The sequence below is a fragment of the Triturus cristatus genome, chromosome 8 (assembly GCF_964204655.1).
Source record: "Triturus cristatus chromosome 8, aTriCri1.1, whole genome shotgun sequence".
Taxonomy (NCBI): Eukaryota; Metazoa; Chordata; class Amphibia; order Caudata; family Salamandridae; genus Triturus; species Triturus cristatus.
Window position 1 is genome coordinate 518,900,169 of NC_140591.1, and position 18,789 is coordinate 518,918,957.

Sequence of the window (18,789 nt, forward strand, 5' to 3'; positions counted from 1 at the left end):
TCAATCAAAATGAGACTGGAGCAGATCTGGTACAGGTCACAACATCTCCAGCACCTCAGAGGCACTGAGTACTTTGAAGCAGAGCTTGCCCTAGTATGAGAAATTTAGCAAGAAAGAGATTAACCGCAGTTGAGACTGAGAGATGATTTCCTTAAACAACTACATTGAAGAGCAGCAGGAGGGAACCGGACGGATCACCCGCTTCTCTGACACGACAGCACCCGGCACTCCATGATGTTTGACCCATGCGTCCACCAGCCCGGACTTCATATCTTCAGAGTGGAGAAGATGGAGCTGGTCTTGGTGCTGAAGGAGCAGATCGGCACCTTCTACTCTGGAGACTCCTACCTGCTGCTCAACAATGTGGCAAACGGTGGCTCCAACCTCCACTTCTGGATCGGTAAGAACACCTCTGTGGATGAGCAGGGGGCCAGTGCCATGTTCTGCACCCAGTTGGACACCTACCTGAATGGACACCCCGTGCAGTACCGTGAGGCCCTGGGCAACGAGTCCGAGAAGTTCATGAGCTATTTCCCCAATGGAATCAAGTACCAGGAAGGTGGTGTCGCTTCTGGACTCCACACAGATCTTTCCCAGATCAAGAAACTCTACGTGGTTAAAGGGAAGAAGAACATCCGAGCGACTGAAGTGGCTCTCAGCTGGGCGAGCTTCAACAAGGGAGACCTTGGCGAGAAACTCTTTGTCTGGAGTGGTTCGCAGTCTAACATCCTAGAGCGCAACAAAGCAAAGGACGTTGCCACCCAGATCCGGGACAATGAGCGGAATTCAAAGGCTCATGTGGAGATCGTACAGGAAGGGGAGGAGCCTGAAGATATGATTAAGATCCTGGGTGCAAAACCTGCTCTGAAGGAAGGGAACCCGGAGGAGGACAAACAGGCTGATGAACAGAATGCACAAGCCGCTGTGCTGTACAAGGTCTCCAATGCCAGTGGCAAGTTGGACCTGACCAAGGTGAGTGACAGCAGTCCCTTCGCCAAGCAGCTGCTCGACTCCAACGATTGCTTCATCCTGGACAATGGCAAGAATGGAAGAATCTTGGTCTGGAAAGGCAAGAAGGCTAACAAGGAAGATCGGCAGAAGTCCTTGGACATGGCAAACGAGTTCATCACACAAATGAAATAAGCTAGCACAACACAGGTGCAGATCGTGTCTGAGGAGAACGAGAGCGGACTCTTCAAGCAGTTCTTCAAGGCCTGGGCATAACTCTCCATTGCCGGCTGCTCGGAAGGTGTTTCCATTCATTCGCCCACAAAAGGAATATTTTGTTCAGTTTTTGCCACTCATAAAGCAGTTTAATAAAAAAAATTATCCTACATTGAAGTGGGGAGAGTGCCACAGGGTTTGTGGATACTGATTAAACCTACTTATCAGAACCACCACCCTAGATTTACTCAAGGAATGGTCCCTGTAGATGGCAGAGACTTGCAAGAACATGCTAGGGCTGCTTTCCAAATATGCTACAATCAAATTGGATCAGGTAATGTAGGAGTTGAAAAAACCCAAGGAGGAAATTAAGGTTTTCTTAAAGGTCTTCGACACAAGGCTCGAGACATACAAGGAACTCAAAGGTTAAAAAAAGCGTGAATTCCTGAAAGATACGATAGACTATGCTACAGGTCAAATTCTCACATATGGGAGGAAATGCAACACTGGTAAGAAGGAGTTCAGGCAATTGAGTTTGTTGGCACAGCAAGAAATTGCAACGTCTGGGTGCAGCTCGGACACCTTTTTATATTTGGAGGATGTGCAGGGATCTGCTAACCCCAATACCCTACCTTTTACAACATTAGAGGAATGTTGTTTTTTACAACAAAGCCAAGGAACTAGGAAAAGACCGCCAACACAAAGAGGAGGGGGCAACCATAGAGGAGGAAAACCAGGAGTGGAGGCACCAGTGTAACAAAAAAAACCTGCTGTATGAGTGAAATGACAAACAAGAGGAACAAATAATGAGTGAGAACAATTTAACAGTTAATAATATATCTACCCATGAACTGAATAGGGATGAACATTCTCTTTTGGAATTAGGGTTGTCCTTTAGTCCCATTGCCAATTTTGACTATTCCAAGACTCACATTCACCTTTTTCTGTTCATAAGGAAATTGAAATTGTTAAAAGTTTTTACTCAACAGAAGGAAAAGCGGAAAGTTTGGGGTAACATTGTTGATATTGTGAATGATCCTACCTATCATAACTTTTGTATTGGCTATATTGAAGATCTGGCTGCATTGAGGGAATTTGAACTTTGAGGTAAAGATTGGGAGAAGTAGAGAGAGTTACTATGTACTTTGAAATTTGAAATAGATAGGACCAGCAGGAATGATTTTAGACCAAAATCTAATTGTAATCTAAGTGTTTTGATACATTCTATGAGATTGTAACCCAGGAGCTCCTGCATCTGTGGAAGAGTAGCAGCAATGATTATGTCAGGAATTTAACAGAAGGACAGCAGTTCGCTCTTGATACTTTGAGCAAAGCCACCTCGTTTATCATTAAGCCCACAGACAAGGGTGGTATTGTTGTCCTATGGGATGTGAATACATACAGAAAAGGGACTAAAAGGCAGTAGGAGATGTTAGGCAGTTATGTCAGGTCATCATAGACAATATACAAACAAACCATCACACAATACCATACCTTATTCTCCAACTGGCATGAACAGGGCTAAATGGTCAAGAACCCATAGCACTGTATTTTTATATGCTGCCAAAAATACATAATCATGGCACAGATCCACCAGGAAGGCACATTATATCCGCTAATAACAGCCTGCTGGAGAACACCTCCATCGATCTTGATTACTTTATTTGTCCCTACATCTTCAACTTACCAGCTTACTGTAGGAACAGTATGGAATTTATAACAAAAATTCAAAACATCCTGTGGCAACCAAGTTACATCTATGTGAACATAGATGTTGTGTCTTTGTACACTTGCATAGAACATGATCTAGGTATATGGGCCTGTAAACGCTTTTTCAGGGACAAACCATAATTCTTATATGATCACTCCATGATGCGTTTTAGCATGCTACAGTTTTTCCTAGAACATAACTTTTTTTTTTATAACCGATGGTTTATGCAACTTACCAGGGCAGCGATGAGAAGCTGCTTTGCTCCCAGCTATTTATTTGCATGGGGTGGTGGGATGCTAAGTACATCTGGACAGAAGCAAATGAGAATTAGACCCAACCCCTGCCTTTTTGGACATGATATATAAATGACCTTTTCATAATTTGGGGTTGCCCACAGAAGTTCTTTTTTGCATGCATTTATTATTTGAATTGCGAATAATGATTTGAACCTCAAATGTACATGCAAGACACACAGAACAACCATGGAGTTCCTAGATGTAGTGGTCACAGTGGAATAAGGTGTTATACAGACACGCCTCTTTAGGGAAAGCACTGCTGGCAATAGTGTTTTGCATGCCTGCAGCCACCATCTTCCTAGACTCAAGTGGATCATCCTATATGAGGAGATGCCTAGAGTTAAAAGGAATAACAGCACCCCTGAGACATTTAAAACTCAACAGGCTAGAATGGTGGGTAGAATAAAATCCAGCGGTTACCCAGGGAAGGTCATGAAGGCACCCTGGAAAAAGGTCAAGGGTGTTAGCAGGGACAGCCTACTGACACCGAAAAAGAAAAAAGAGCGAGGCAAAGAAGTTAGACTCTTCACAATAGCGAGTCGGACTTGGTCAGATGGGCGGTAACCAAACATTGGCACCTGATAAGATCGGACCCAGTCGTAAGTGATTTGGTGAGCACTCACCCCTTGATAAAGTACAGGAATAGCAAGTCATTGAAAGACATGTTAGTATACAGCTACCCCTTGAAACAAAAAACAGATTCACGATACTGTCTTAGAGAACAGCAGGGGTCCTTTAAGTGTGGTAAGTGTAAGGCTTGTTCCCATAGCACCAACAAAAAAATGTTTTCACTACCAATGGGTAGGGAAGGTAAGATCAAGAGGTTTATAAACTGCAACAGAGACGTTGTGATCTATGTCCTGGTCTACCCCTCTGGTCTGCAGTACGTGGGTAGTACAATCTTTCCAGTAAAAAAGAGGATATTGGAGCTCTGGCGGGTAATAAAACAGAGATCCCAACTATCCTGTTGCATGCCACTGGCGATAGGTACATGCAACAGATTCTCATAAGATTTCATTCTTCAGAATTGACAGGGCTGTTATGAACATGAGAGGTGGCGAGAGATAACACATTCTGAGAACAAAGGAGTAAGAGTACATCATCATGCTCAACAGTAGACACGCTGGGGGCCTAATTAAGAAGAGGAACTGCATGTGCACATGGGTTGGTCAATCAGACCAAGAGTAACCTTTTTCTTCTTCCTCCTCCTTTTTCCTTTGTTCTTCTTTCCTTTTCTTTATTAGTTAATTTTGCCTTACATACCTGACCACAGAGCGACAACTGATACCATTTAGAAGAGAATGTGCTTAACGTGTGTTAATTTGCAATCATGCATTATGCCTGAAACTTGGTGATATATTTATAGCTGCCCTGTCTGATAATGCCGGGGTTTTCACTTTCCACTGAGAAAGCTATATTTTGAGACTGTTCTCATGCCAACTGTGTAAATTCAGTTTTTGTATTGTTACCAGCCCCAGGGCAATGCATCTGTTAAATATGCTTAACACCTGTTAATTTGTGATTATGCATCACGCCTGCCACTTGGAAATGTATTTAGAGCTGTCATGTCTGATAATGCTGGTGTTTTCACTTTCCACTGAGAAAGGTGTATTTTCATGTAAAACTTGAAACCGCATCAGGCAACCTGTATGAGTATGTTGTAATGTATTTTTTGTTTATATCTTTGACAATTACACACAATACAATAATCATTCTTGTGAAATGGAAATTGGAATTATGAGGACATATGACTTAATTTAAAATTATGGATACAGTGTTGCTCCTGTATGTACTTTACGAGTGACTGACAGAAAGTCTTTTCACCATTTTCTTTTTTAAAGGATGACACATAGTGTTTAATGGAACCAGGGCACTATTCACTTTGTTGCACGGCTTTGACAAAGACCATTGAAATGTGTCAACCAAGCTGATTGAAATTGATCGTAAAATCGACATTCCTGGAGTGCGGGTTCTTTCTTGGGAAAAGTTACAAGATTTTTGTTGGATGTGAAGCAGGTCTTGTACCTGCACCGATCCCGCCAGGTGGATGAAATCAGGAGAGCAGGATAATATTAGTGATATATATTACCTATAAATATTACCTATATATATTACCTACGGGCGGTCGCCAGTCAGTAGTTATTGGCGGTCGACAGTCAGTAGTTATTGTTAGGACTTAGGAAAAGCACTTTTTGTTTTGCCAATAGCTATGGCGCCATTTGATGAATCCTCGCATAATTTTCAAAATTAGTATGACACTCACTTCAGCTGCTGTCTTTCGGGTTGATCCGTTGAGTGGTGGCTGAGAGAAGGGGGGGAGTGCTTTTCCCCCATGTTAAGTCTCATAGGAACTTTAGACATGGCTACAGCCCGAACTGCTAAACGGAATTACACCAAATTTGGCAGAAAGCTAGATATTAGTCCAGTGAAGTGTCATTTAAGATTTGGTGTAAATCAATTCAAAACTATTATAAATATAAAGTGCCTTCTTTGTCGTATTCTTCATGTGTAAATGACCGCTTAGCATAGATGATGTGTTTTGATATTTAATTGCCAGATATTCTGATAGAAGCTTTTATTCTGATGAGAAGAATGGCCACAACAAGCATTACTATAGTCCCCATTGCGGTAAAAGCAATTGAGAAAGAACACACACCCTCACAACATTGGGCAGGTATCAATACATTTGCAGTGGCTGATTAATACAAGGGGGTGAGGGATCAAATGTGAGGGGGTGGGGTAAGGGTGAGAGGAGGAAGAGGAATGCCTGCAGGTTCTTGCCAAGTAAAGGTCCATAAAGTCTGTAACTGAGGTCAATTGTCCATTATCTAGGTAAACTGTGTGTGTGTTAATGACACTTGAGTGAATGGTATACGTCCATTGGGACTTGTGTGCTGATTAAGAGATGCAGGCTGGCATTGTCTGGGGTGTATCAAAAAAGGAGGGACTGGGAGCTATATTTAAACAGGTCCTACACACTAGCTCCTGAAGGGGACTGTATATCAAAGGAGTGTGCAGTTCCTAACCGGAGGTGTGGGGAAATGGAGGTCTTTCTTCGTGATGCCCTCACACACACCGGAGGATGACATACTTCATCATTTGGACTTGCTCCTCGTCGGGTCAGCTCTGCAATGCCCGACAGGCTCCCGTAAACGGGGCTCTTTGTCGGAGATATTTTGAAGAAGCCGTAGGCTGCGTGCCGGTGTGAGGGCTGGGTAGTACATGGATTAGTGAAGTAAAATAGGTCAGGAGCAGTCCTACTCTGAACTAGTTTTAATATTAAGGTAGCTCTAGCCTCATGAAAAAGTGTGGCTGCCCTAAGCGGATGTAATGTTCCTAAAGCGCTGCCAAAGTGTAGTGGGTCAACATGTTTCGTGCCCCATTTGCCCCTAACGGGTCAACTGACACTTCATCAGGACCGGAGGAAACTAAATTGTGAGTGGTGCACTACCATCTGGGTCTATAATTATTAATTAGTTGCCAGACTCGGTAGGGGGTACCCTAGTAGGCTAGTACTAGGGTACTGTAGACCTGGTGAGAGTAGGACTGCTCCTGACCTATTTTACTTCACTTATCCGTGCACTACCCAGCCCTCCCACCCGCATGCACCCTACGGCTTCTTCAAAAGATCTCCGACAAAGAGCCCCGTTTACGGGAGCCCATCGGGCATTACAGTGCCGGCCCGATGTGGAGCAAGGCCCAATGATGAAGCATGACATCCTCCGGGGTGTGTGAGGGCATCACGAAGAAAGACCTCCCTTTCCCCATTCGTCCAGTTAGGAACTGCGCACCACTTTTATATATTGTCCGGGGTGGGCATGCCACCTTGCATCTGCTCTATCTCAGAACCTCCTGTCAAAGACCTATTCTACCTTATGAACCGGAGTTGTCAGCCCAATCCCTTTCTTGAAGTAGGTTACATCTGCTCAAAGAGTGACAATTTCTCTATCTTGATGTGTTTCTGCTTGTTACCAAGGCAGCTTGGTGCTCTGATGTGTGATCCACAAAATTGACTTGATCAGTTGTCTGCTCTGCACAGAACACTTTGGCAGCAGTGATTGTAGTTGATGTTTTGGAAAAGGCAGCACTTTGGTTGGCTCTTACTTCCTCCTTTGTCACATGTTGGATGTATAGATTACATTAAACTGAGTGAGACAGTAAGTTGGACTTGTTTGGCTGTCCTTCACCTCTGCACTAGTGCAAAGCAGTCATGCTACTAGGGCCTGGATCTCTGGTGTATTGCACTAGCCCTCTAGACTGGGCGCAGTTCTTGATTCACACCTGTAGCATTGCTGCTGTGTGACACAGTTTATGTTCTTGGAAGAGAAGGGAGGAGCTGCACACTACCCAGTTGACTAGAGAACCTGCTTTGAGGATACCACAAACAATTCTTAAGATAGCTATAGCCTCAATAGCTAGAATAAACAAAGAACAACATGAACATTTAGGTTGTGGGGCTGCAGCTTTAGCTGTTCACCGAGGGGGTAAGACTGCAAGACAGCCTATATCACCCAGTTCCCCAAAAAGCAAGTAGAACCCCTTGTGTTAGTTCTCGTTGTGATGGCTATGGGACGCATTTTTAAATTGGCAGTTGATTCCTTTTCTTTCATTTTAGTTCTTTAGTTACACAGTTTAGTTCAGTGCATGCCTAGTTCTCATTGGCCCACCTGTCAAATGAAAATTGTGACTGATTTCACGAGATGAGCACAAAAAGTCAGGGTTCTTTCTAGTGTGAGTGGTTCAACTAGTGTATGCTGTGCTGTTGGCTCCATAGAAAGGATAAAATCCTGTCTTGTCCATAAACTCTTTTTTGGAGCACTACGTTGAACTTAGTATAGACAGAAAGAACCTGAATTATTTCTAATGACATCACATTAATGCTGCTTGCGGGTGTGCATGTTGTTGAACGTCTATTAAGCTATACACAACAGATAACGTTTTCTTCTCTCTGAATCTTCAATTAAGTTAGGATGTCCAAACCTTTTTTTGTTTTTTAAATCTGGTTAATGACTAATAGAGATAAATTAATTTACCAGATATGTATCAGCCAGAGTTTGCACCAACAAGCCTGACACTCCTGGCTCTCTCTCCTGACTCAGATAAGTGTTTTGACAGTAATGCAGAGGAGTTGTGTGATTTAATCTCCATGTCACTGCCTTAGAAATGTCTAAAAATGAAGCACTCTTCAGCATTGCTCTAAAGTGGGGAGAGTCTTCTTGATGAAATGGCATTATAAATAAAATCATCCATCTTGCTGTGTATGGACTAATTGTTAGTGAATTTGCAAGTTCTAATAGGCTGAAATTAAAAGAAGAGTTCTTTCCCAATATTCTGTGTCTTTGCAGTTATTATGACTTCCCCTTTACATCCATTTTATTAAATTACCTCTGATGGGGAGGTTGAACTTTAAAAGGAAGTTAAAAAAGAAAAATGGTGATCTACATGAAAATGAGACATTTGGGGCCACATATATATTGCATTTTACCAGTGGAAAATATCCCAGTTCACAGAATCGCCCCGTTTGCAACCGGTAAAATCATGTTGATATGTATTAATTCCAATTTGCGATTCAGTTACATGTTACTAAATCGCAATTTGGAATTAGGAGGTAGTGCTTTTAGGCCGTCACTTCCTAATACCGTACCGCAGCAGTATGTTAGAATGTTTTGGGACGAAATGCGGTTACAAAACATTCTCATTTTGCCACCTACTTCCAGTAGGTGGTAACCCATTCGCAAATGGGAAGGGGGTCCGGACCCCTTCCCCTTTGCACATGTTAGCAAAAGGTTTTTTTTCAAAGAAGAGAGTGATCCCATGGACCACTGCCTGGTCCTAAAAAATGAAAAGATAACTTTTCATTTTTCTTTTTTAAATGCAGCCTGTTTTCCCTTAAGGAAAACAAGCTGTATTTAAAAAAAAAGATTGCTTTATTTAAAAACAATTACGGACATGGTGGCCTGCTGACTCCTAGAGATTCCCAATGGGTGGTAAATTGCAACCTACCTCATTAATGTTCATGAGGTAGGTCGATTTGCGACCCATTTGGAATTTCTAAATGAAACGAATGGAATTTCATACATTAGGAATAGAGATTACCTAACTGCGATTTGCAGTAAATCGCAATTAGGTAATCGCTATTTCCACTATTGACACATGTGGCCCTTCTTCTAGATATCTATAAACAAGTGAGTGGCTGTAGATACAAATGCTTTGCATATTCCTACCATCTAGTGCAGGGATTTGACATTGCAAGTTTTAAAGCCATGGGGTACTGAGTGACTTCTCCCTTAGTTTTACAACGTGTATGGGCACTGACTCCACTAACTTCGACACAGTCAAACAGAACAGTTTGCGATTCCGCATTTCACATAAAATCTGCAAAATCCAAATCTCTGAGTCTTTCTTCTTTTCAAGTGCAACCACTCAGAGAATGGGAGCAAGTACAGGGCGACCGATCAGACACCCATCCACTTTAGCACTTTTGATGTTGAGCACATGTCAGGATGTATCAGCAGTCAGCCACCGAGATGCCAGATGGTTTCGGGGTAGAAGACCCCTTCGATGCCGATGTACTTGAGGGAGATCCTTCAAGGTTCCACTGCACCAACCATGGCCCAGTCCACATACCGTGTCTTTAATTGCCTCTGATGTGCAGGAGATCCAGGGAACTCTTTGGACGTAAACCACGGTGAAACATCGAAGTCTATGTCCAGGGCAGCTGTGAGTACTTGCCCAGCGCCCAGTGTCACTCCAAAGCCCCACCCACACAAATGCCATAGTCCCTGAGAGAGTCACTCTTGCAGCTCCAAACATTTGTGGGAAAGCGTCCCCATTTTCCCGTGTACCTTTGCTTTTGGTCTCCGGTCAACACTGGGACAAGGACAGCAAAGCAAAGAGCAAAGAGGAAAGGAGTCAGCACCTCCGTGTCTCTGAAGGCCCACTGAGCTCTCCCTGTGGGGCTGAAGCATGTAACAAAACAGCCCTGGAGCCCCAGTATTAAGCTTTTGATACAGAGATCAGAGGTTTCTCAGGCATCCAAACTCAAAGGGCTAGCAGGGGGAAACTGACCCAAAATAGTGATTCCTGTTTATCATTGGGCAAGGTTTGCTCAATGTAAACACTGCCCCAAAAAGATTTCCCTGCATTACGCCATGTTCTAATCAAATCTGCAATGCTCTAATCAAGCACTTCAAGAACCCAGGACAAAGCATTAACTGTTGATGTCAGAAAGTGAGACAGTCCAGTGGCTGAAGTTTAGAATCTTAAACAGGACAATCTCATTTTTTTATCATTACATATGAGAGCACTTTAAAATATGTAAGTTCTGGATGGGCACTATACAATACCATCTTGTGTTTCATTTATTAACCTATGATGTTGCTCCATCTAGAATAAGAATCTAAGGTATATGGAGGGTATACATGACACCTTGCTGACCTTTACCTAAGCAATAAAACTGTGACAAGGAAAAGAGCAGGAGTGAGTCTCAATTTATGTTTAAAACCTAACTTTTAATAAAGGCCTCACAATCCAATGATCTAACCTGATGTGAGAAGGTGAAATGTGTTCACGTGTAAAATAAATGTGTAGTCACCTACAGTCAATAGGCAGAAGCCTATGGATGAATTAGTCACAGATATTTGCATATGCTTTTTTCCACCGTTCCCACTCATTCCATATGTGGTCAGGAATATGAGGTAGGCTTCATAGCCCTCTTTATCGTAACGCCAACATGGGCCAGACAACCCTGGTACTCAATGCTTCTAGAAATGTCTGTCAGCCTAAGGGAGAAACACCGGATTAGGCTTACCCTCCTCACTCGACAACAGGGCCAGATCAGGCACCAAGATCACAAGCAGTTCAGCCTTGGTTTATGGCACCTGAAGTCTTAGAACGTGGATATTTGCATCTCGCAGATGAGTGCATCGGGATTCCTAACAGGAAATGTGCAGACTACTAGGACCCGTTATGCATCCAAGTGCATAACAGATGTCTGTTTATTCATTTCTAAACAGACCCATTTAAGACTTCTGTTCAGGTTAATCTTTCGTACCTTTTTCGCCTTCACAAAGTGTTATTATTTATTTATAACTGTATATATCTTCATTTAGCAGCTAGGGCTTTATACATGTAAATCAGGGAACGTATATCTGTTTCATATTCCAGTAGTAAAGGCCTTACTGAAGGGACTTGATGGTTCTGCCTCCATAAACACCACCTGCTTGGAACCTTAATGGGGTAATTACACAGCTTATGGGGCTCCCTTCTTAAACCACTTCACTCATGTACTTTACAGTTCCTTTCATATTTGCCTAATACAATTATTTCTGTTTTGGTTGTGTTTAGGCATAGACAGTTATTGTTCATCCACTCAGCAACTGCAAGCTTGCACTCCTTTTTTGAAGTTGCCTATGCCTTGCATTGATTTTTGGGAGAGTGAAAGAATGAACTGGGTCATCGTCAGCATATGATACCAGCGCAAGCCCTGAGGATGTAACGACCTATGCCAGAAGCTGGATATATATATTGGACAAAGTGGGGCTCAATGAGGAGCCCTGTAGCACACTGTGGTGTAAAGCATGAGGTTGGGAGCTGTGTGGAGGAGTGATGACCTGGAAAGAGCACTCAGATAGGAAAAAAGGTGAACCAGGACATTGCCGTCCCACCTATGCTAATGCCCTGTAAGCGCCCAAGTGCATTTTTATGAGGCACCACATTAAAGGCGGCGCTCAGGTCAAGCAGATTCAGTACTAAGGATTTGCCTTCATAAAGGGCACTACGAAGTTGTTCGCAGACCACAAGGAGTGCGGATGCTGTGCTCTGCAGAGGCCTGAAACCGTTTTGGGATGTGTCCAAGTTATGACTATCTTCCAGGAACTTAGTCAGGATGCCATTAATGTGTCTCTCCGTTACGTTGGCAAGAAAAGGAAGAAGAAAGAGGGGGCAAAAATATTCAGGCTTTAAGGCATCCAGAGATGGTTTCTTCAGAAGGCGGATGACTTTGGCATGCTTCCATGGGTTGGGCGCAGAAGTGGAAAATAGAGAGAGATTGGCCATTTCTACACAGGGAGGGAAGAGAAAGTCCTGTAGCTGAATAAAAAGATCAGGTGTGAGCGGATCTTCAGGCGAGCCAGATTTAACTTGGCTGCAGAGGGTTTGGAAAGCAGGAAGACACAGAGGGGGCAGCGAGTCTGGCCGGCCTAGGGCCATAGGGTTGCCGTCCGTTGGCGGTACCGTACCATCTGATCTCGAATCAGCGACATCGGCAGGGAGAGTGTGAGTAGATGTCCTCTATTTTCCTAGTGAAATAATCTGTTACTTTATTGCAGTTTGCACTGGAAGCTTCAATACGGTCTGCTCATAACACAGGTTTCATAAGGCTGTACACGAAATGTACGTTTTCTTTGGCAGGGTTGATGCTATTTCTGATTTTATTAACAAAATGTTGTGCCCTAGATTTCATGATCAGTTTATGATAAGTTTTGATGGCTGATCGATAAAGTGCTTTTTTGTGAAGGGCGGCATGCTTTCCTCCAGGAGCGTTCTAAAGCCTTACAGTGCTTTTTGGCTGAGATAAGGTTCTTGTTAAACCAGCGGGAAGCACGCTTCTCTTCCAGGGGATCCTCATCAATAGTCATAAGCAATGAATAGTCCTGCCCATGTATAGGGACCCCGGAGCAGATATTGAATATAATATGTATATATATGCATGTGTGTGTGTGTTTGTATGTGTGTGTGTAACACTATTAATGTACATAGAACTTTAAATCGCACACACACACACACATATATATATATATATGTACACACATATTATTTACATGTATGCAACCTATAGAGGGGGTAAAAATGCCCAAATTACATTGAGGTTTCATTTGAAAACCTCTCACAAATATCAATCATTTCTGTAAAACAGAAAAAGAGACTATAAACTGTAATCACAGCCTCGATTTGAAAGGAAACTGCAAGGGAATGAGAGGCATTGTTAGCCATAAAGGCTGCATTTAAAGCATAATAGAGAAAACTGGCACAGTGCCTTTAAGACCTCACAGGACCCCCTCTATCCCATTATGCCTCAGAGGTGACAGTTCTTTTTTCTGGCTCCTTCACTTAGATCCTAGAGCGCTGAGCTCTTCAGGTTTTTACATTTTATCAAGAAATTTGCTTTAAAAATGCAAGGTTTTTCTATCATTCGACAGTTTTAAGTACCTAGAGTACATAAGACAATTTTTCTGACTGAAAAATATTTTGTTTCTGTCACATCATGCCTTCACTATTTGTGAAGTGCCCTTCATGTGGTAAAAAGAAGGTGCATACTGATCCCCTTCAGTCTGTATTATTTATCTTCCTGCTTCTCATCGTTCAGGACTTGCTTCTATTGCCAGAAGTTTTCCAAAAGAACTCTGAAGGACAGAGAGAAGATCAGACTGCACAGCCTACAAGAGAGAGGAAAGACAGGATCTTCAAGAGGCCTTGGGGAGTCTCAATCTTCCTTCAAAGAGCCCTCTTTTCATGAGAAGTCAGCACACAGAGCAAGATCTCATAAGGCATATGAGAAATGCAATCTCCCAGAGATGTCGACAGGTAAGGAGTCAAAATCGTGGGAAAACCCTGTGTGTTTGCTGTCAACATCGATGTCGAGAGAGGTCTTGTAGACTCATCAACACTCGACATTGAAGACTTCATTGTTGTTGAAACGGCTGTTGTCAACAAGGTCACCGTCGAGACATTCACCGGCAGCTCAGTCGACCCTGAAACAACACTTGCCATCGAAATTGAAGCATCCGGCGATGTCATCAAGGTCAACGTCAAGGCATTTGCTCACTCACCCATAGAGTCATTTACACAGACACTCACCCTCAATACAACCACTCACACACCAACTCACTTAACTAAGCACTCACTGGGGGGGCGCTAGAGGGCACCAAGCAAGATGGCCGCACTTGCAGTTCGGGCAGGAATCCTGCTATAATCCTTGCCATCCTGGCACTATGGCACACCAGAATCGGCCACACATGTGTCGGAGATGATTAACAACTGACTGTGATATAATAAGATTTCCCTCACGACCTCTATTACTGGTAATACAATTTAATTGTGATAGGGAAGAGAAAGGGCCTAAAAACAGTGATGCACCACACAAAGATTGATAATTTTTTGCTTTTTTATATTTTTATAATTTAACCTTTTTCTATTGTTCTTTCAGAAGATTCAATACATTTCTTTATATTATCAAAAAATAAATTCAATATTTAATATTCACTGACTAAATTCATTACAGTGAAAACTGCATCATCAATTAACATCAAACAGTAGTCCCTGGGACAAACTAATATAGATCACAGAGGAACTATATCATCACACAATCTCATCTACACACATACCAAATCATTCCACATTCATGCACCTTTCGTAAAACAGAGAAGGAGGAAAGAATCTATCGTATATTGAACATTGGAGACACAAAATACATAGTGATCTCCTATGGTTAACACAACAACTGCAAAGGCAGGATGGTAATGTCAGAGGTCGACGCGTTTCGATGGCGTAAGCGCCACCTTCTTCAGGACCACAGGTATATTCAAAAACCGCCAAGCCCAGGGAATACCTGAAAACATATACATAAAAACTAATCAGTAAATGGCCCAGAATTCCCTATTAAAATTACAGAGAAAAGATTTCTTCACATGTTAGGTGACAACTCAATGAAAATGAAATTTTACCAAAAGAAAGAAAGAAAAATATACAGAGATGAGAGAGGGTCATTATGGAGCGATGTTGTTATCAATACTCCACTATTGTAGCCCATGTATTCATATTACATAAAGTCAGCAATGGAAAGGCAATTTATTCCCAGACCTTTCTCCAATTGAGAACAGCTACTCACAAGGCAAGTAGAGATAATATCCCACCACCATTAAAGCATAGAACACCATGTGTAACACCACCATTACAGTCCTCTGTGCAATACCTAAACCCAAATGCTACAAAGGAAAAGGAACTTACTTGTTTATTAAAGAGTTCCTATTAAAGACGTGTCATCACGTGTTAAATATTAAGGATTTCGATAATCTCTGTCAAGAGAGTACAAAGGTCTTATTATTAGATTATCTATATCGTTAAAGGCCGAAGCTAATGATACGAGGGCGAGTATGTTCCAATACCTGTAGTTAATAATAGGTTTCACTGCCCGTCCTCAAAAATCAACAGATTACAACGAGGTCACAATCTCCGAAGGATGTTGGTATCCAAATGTTTTTCTAAAAAGCCAGAGACCAATGTAGTATCACCTTTATAGTGGCACTAAAGTTAACAGAGAAAGGGAAAGTTGAAAGTCTACTTATATTAACATAAGCAAGGGCTCCTATGAAATATTCTAGAGAGTTGTTTTTCTTAAGAAAACACCACCAACGTATTTAACAGTTAGTTATCTAATAAGTAATTTCTTTTAAGAGGGCGTACCTACTCTATAGTACTCATGCCACCAGGTATTTAGTACTAAGTGTTAAAGATAGTTGGTCTGTGCGTCTGTACTGGTAAACTGATTTACATAAATGTACAGTTTTTAAACACAATGAAAAAGTTTGACTATATTCTGATGACAAATTTGGAGATTACTGCTATTATATTCCTAAGAGAAACGATTCTATAGATAGAAATGAACTTATTCCAAATAATCTGGTCCAAGAATGTAAAGGCTACCCTTTTATAAGATTCGAGTAAGGAGTCGTCTTCAAAATCAGTTTTTCAACAAGGATTTATGTTGCAGGGGTTTCAACCGCTAAACCATGACATCTAAAAGAACGCCAAAACATGAAAGAATATAAGAAGCGCTGTAATAGGCTTTACACCAAATTATGCTAGAAGAAAGAGAAATGTGAAGAGATGTGTCGATAATAAGCACCTCTTCATAAGTGGTGTATACGCCAAGCGGCTTACCTCTTCTATGGAGTTCCTTCGACATCAAACGATTCTCGGCCAAACGATCGTTCGGAGAGACCACCAGAAACGGAGCGGCAGCACGCATTCACGTCGTGACCCTCAACCTGATATGTTGGTAGCTAGCCAATAGGACCAACACAAAGTAGAAGTGGGCGGGGTATGATTAAACAGACTAAAAAGAAAGAAAGAGGACTGCCTTACAAAATTAGTCAGCACCATTTTGGGACGGGTGCCATTCAATCAACCATTAATGATAGTCCCTACATCAGGGATTATGCCGCGGAGATTGAGATTATACAGAACTTTATTGTCCCATACTGACTGGAAAAGGACATTACTCTATTTATTAAATAAATAAAAATACATATCGCCCATAAATTTTGTAAGGTAAGCGCATATCGTAAATGGTGTGTGATTCAAGATAAAACGGTGAGAGAATTATAAGCAAATACCACAGTGCAAAAATTATCTCAAGAAATTTCTCTCAAGAAAAAGTTTTTAGGATAGCACTCGTGATACATGAAAAAATAATGATAAATGTGTAAATATCAAAAGATCAGAGTGCTATGCTATAGAGAGACACTGAGAAACGAATATCTCACAGGGTATGTCTCTCGAGAGTAAGTAAAAGATAATTATTGAATTCAAAATTAAAGTCATTTTAGAAGTAACGAGGGGACTCACGTAAGCTACCCGAATCTGCAATGCTAGAATGGGAGTTGACAAGGTGTGACATAATCTATGGTACTTGTTATTACCTGTCACAGCTACAGATAATAGCAAAATAAAGGTCATCAAAGTAAATTGTACGATGCCTGAAAAAGTAAACTAATCACTTCAGATGAAAATGCCCCAATCTGTTAGACAATAAAGATACCCAGGATGTATAAGTGACCAAGAAAGTAAACTAATCACTTCAGATGAAAATGCCCCCATCTGTTAGATAATAAAGATACCCAGGATGTATAAGTGACCTCACCAAGACTGAGTCACATACCATTGTATATCCAGATTCAAACCTTTTTTGACACTGTTGAAGGTAAAAATCCAATAAGTTTCGCGTTGTTTACGGATAGTCTCCATCGATATCCCCGCTTTGCTCTGAATTTTTTCCAGAATAAGCCATTTGAACTCACTTTCCAAATGGTTTTTCTCAATGCAGTGTTGCACAAGTGGAGCTGTAATCTTCTTGGTGCGTATAGCTGATTTATGCTCGCTATATCTGATGCGAAATTCTCGTGCAGTTTCTCCGATATATGCTAAGCCACAAGGACAAACTAGCATATATACAATATTGTGACTTCTACAATTGGTTAGGGATCTTAACTTCACACATTTTCCCTCATATTGTATAGAGTCTGTGGCCATAGCACTATCGCAGGCATGGCAAGAGCCACATTTATGGTTGCCTAAAATCAAAGGCAAACCTGATATGGTTAATTGACGTGCTGCATTGAATTGAATCGGTCTTGTATGCACTAAGAGATCGCGTAAATTGCGGTTTCTACGATACGCTACCAAGGGTTGTTCCAACTGGGTTTCATTTTCATCACTATTCAGAATTTTCCAATTCTTCATGATGATATTTCTAATCTTGTAATTCAATGAAGAATGGTTTATGACACATACTACCTGATCTTTAGATGTGCGACTAGTGCCTGTCAGTAATGCCTCTCTGTCATAATATTTGGCCCTTTTATAGGCATGTCTTATTAACCTATGTGGGTAGCCTCTAGCCAGAAGTCGTACCCGTAGGGCATCTCCATGTCTATGGAACTCCCGCATGTCAGTGCAGTTGCGCCTGATACGCAGGAATTCACCAAAAGGAATTGCATCTCTCTGACTCGTAGGATGAAAACTTTGGTAGTGTAGTATGGTGTTCTTTGCAGTTGGTTTTCTGAATAGACTTACCTCAATGACGTTATTTGACCCCGAAATGAGGATATCCAGAAATTCTACTTGATGGACACTACTTTTAGCAGTAAACTTTAAATTGCAATCACTCGCATTGAGCCAAAGTATAAATTCGTTCAAAGATTCGTTAGTTCCTGACCAGATGAAAAAAATATCATCGATGAAGCGTCTCCAACCGATGACATTATCGGAGAAGGGAGCAGCTTCGTTGAAGATATTCTTAAATTCCCATTCTCCCATGTATATATTAGCCACACTGGGAGCACAAGATGCTCCCATACTGGTGCCCTTGATTTGTTTGTATGTGGAACCTTCAAACTCAAAAAAGTTATTCATAAGCACCACCTCCAAGCATTCCAAAATAAATGCATCTGGTCTTTCACCTGCAGTTCTAAGTAGCAAGGCAGAGACAGACTGTAACGCCTGATTTTGAGGGATGTTGTTGTACAAAGCCTCAATATCAAGCGTCACTAGTATGTGTTGATTGCAATTAAATGGCATACCCTCAATCTTGTTGATCATATCCCCTGTGTCACGAATAAATGAGGCATAGTTCTGTGTTAGAGGACAGAGGTAAGAGTCCACAAATTTAGACAGAGGCTCAGTGCTAGAGCCAATTGTGGAGATGATAGGGCACATAGGAGGATCCACTATATTTTTGTGGGTTCATACAGAGCTGGAGTTTTAGGGCAAGATTTATTCAGAAAATTGTACTCATCTTGACATATATCACCACGCAACATAAATCCTTGTTGAAAAAAC

The 18,789-nt window shown here is 41.7% G+C and overlaps 1 pseudogene; it reads left to right on the forward strand.

The window, feature by feature from the left end:
• Positions 1-201: 201 nt before the first annotated feature.
• Positions 202-1,315, forward strand: LOC146802411 (macrophage-capping protein pseudogene; annotated as a pseudogene).
• The last annotated feature ends 17,474 nt before the right edge of the window (positions 1,316-18,789 follow it).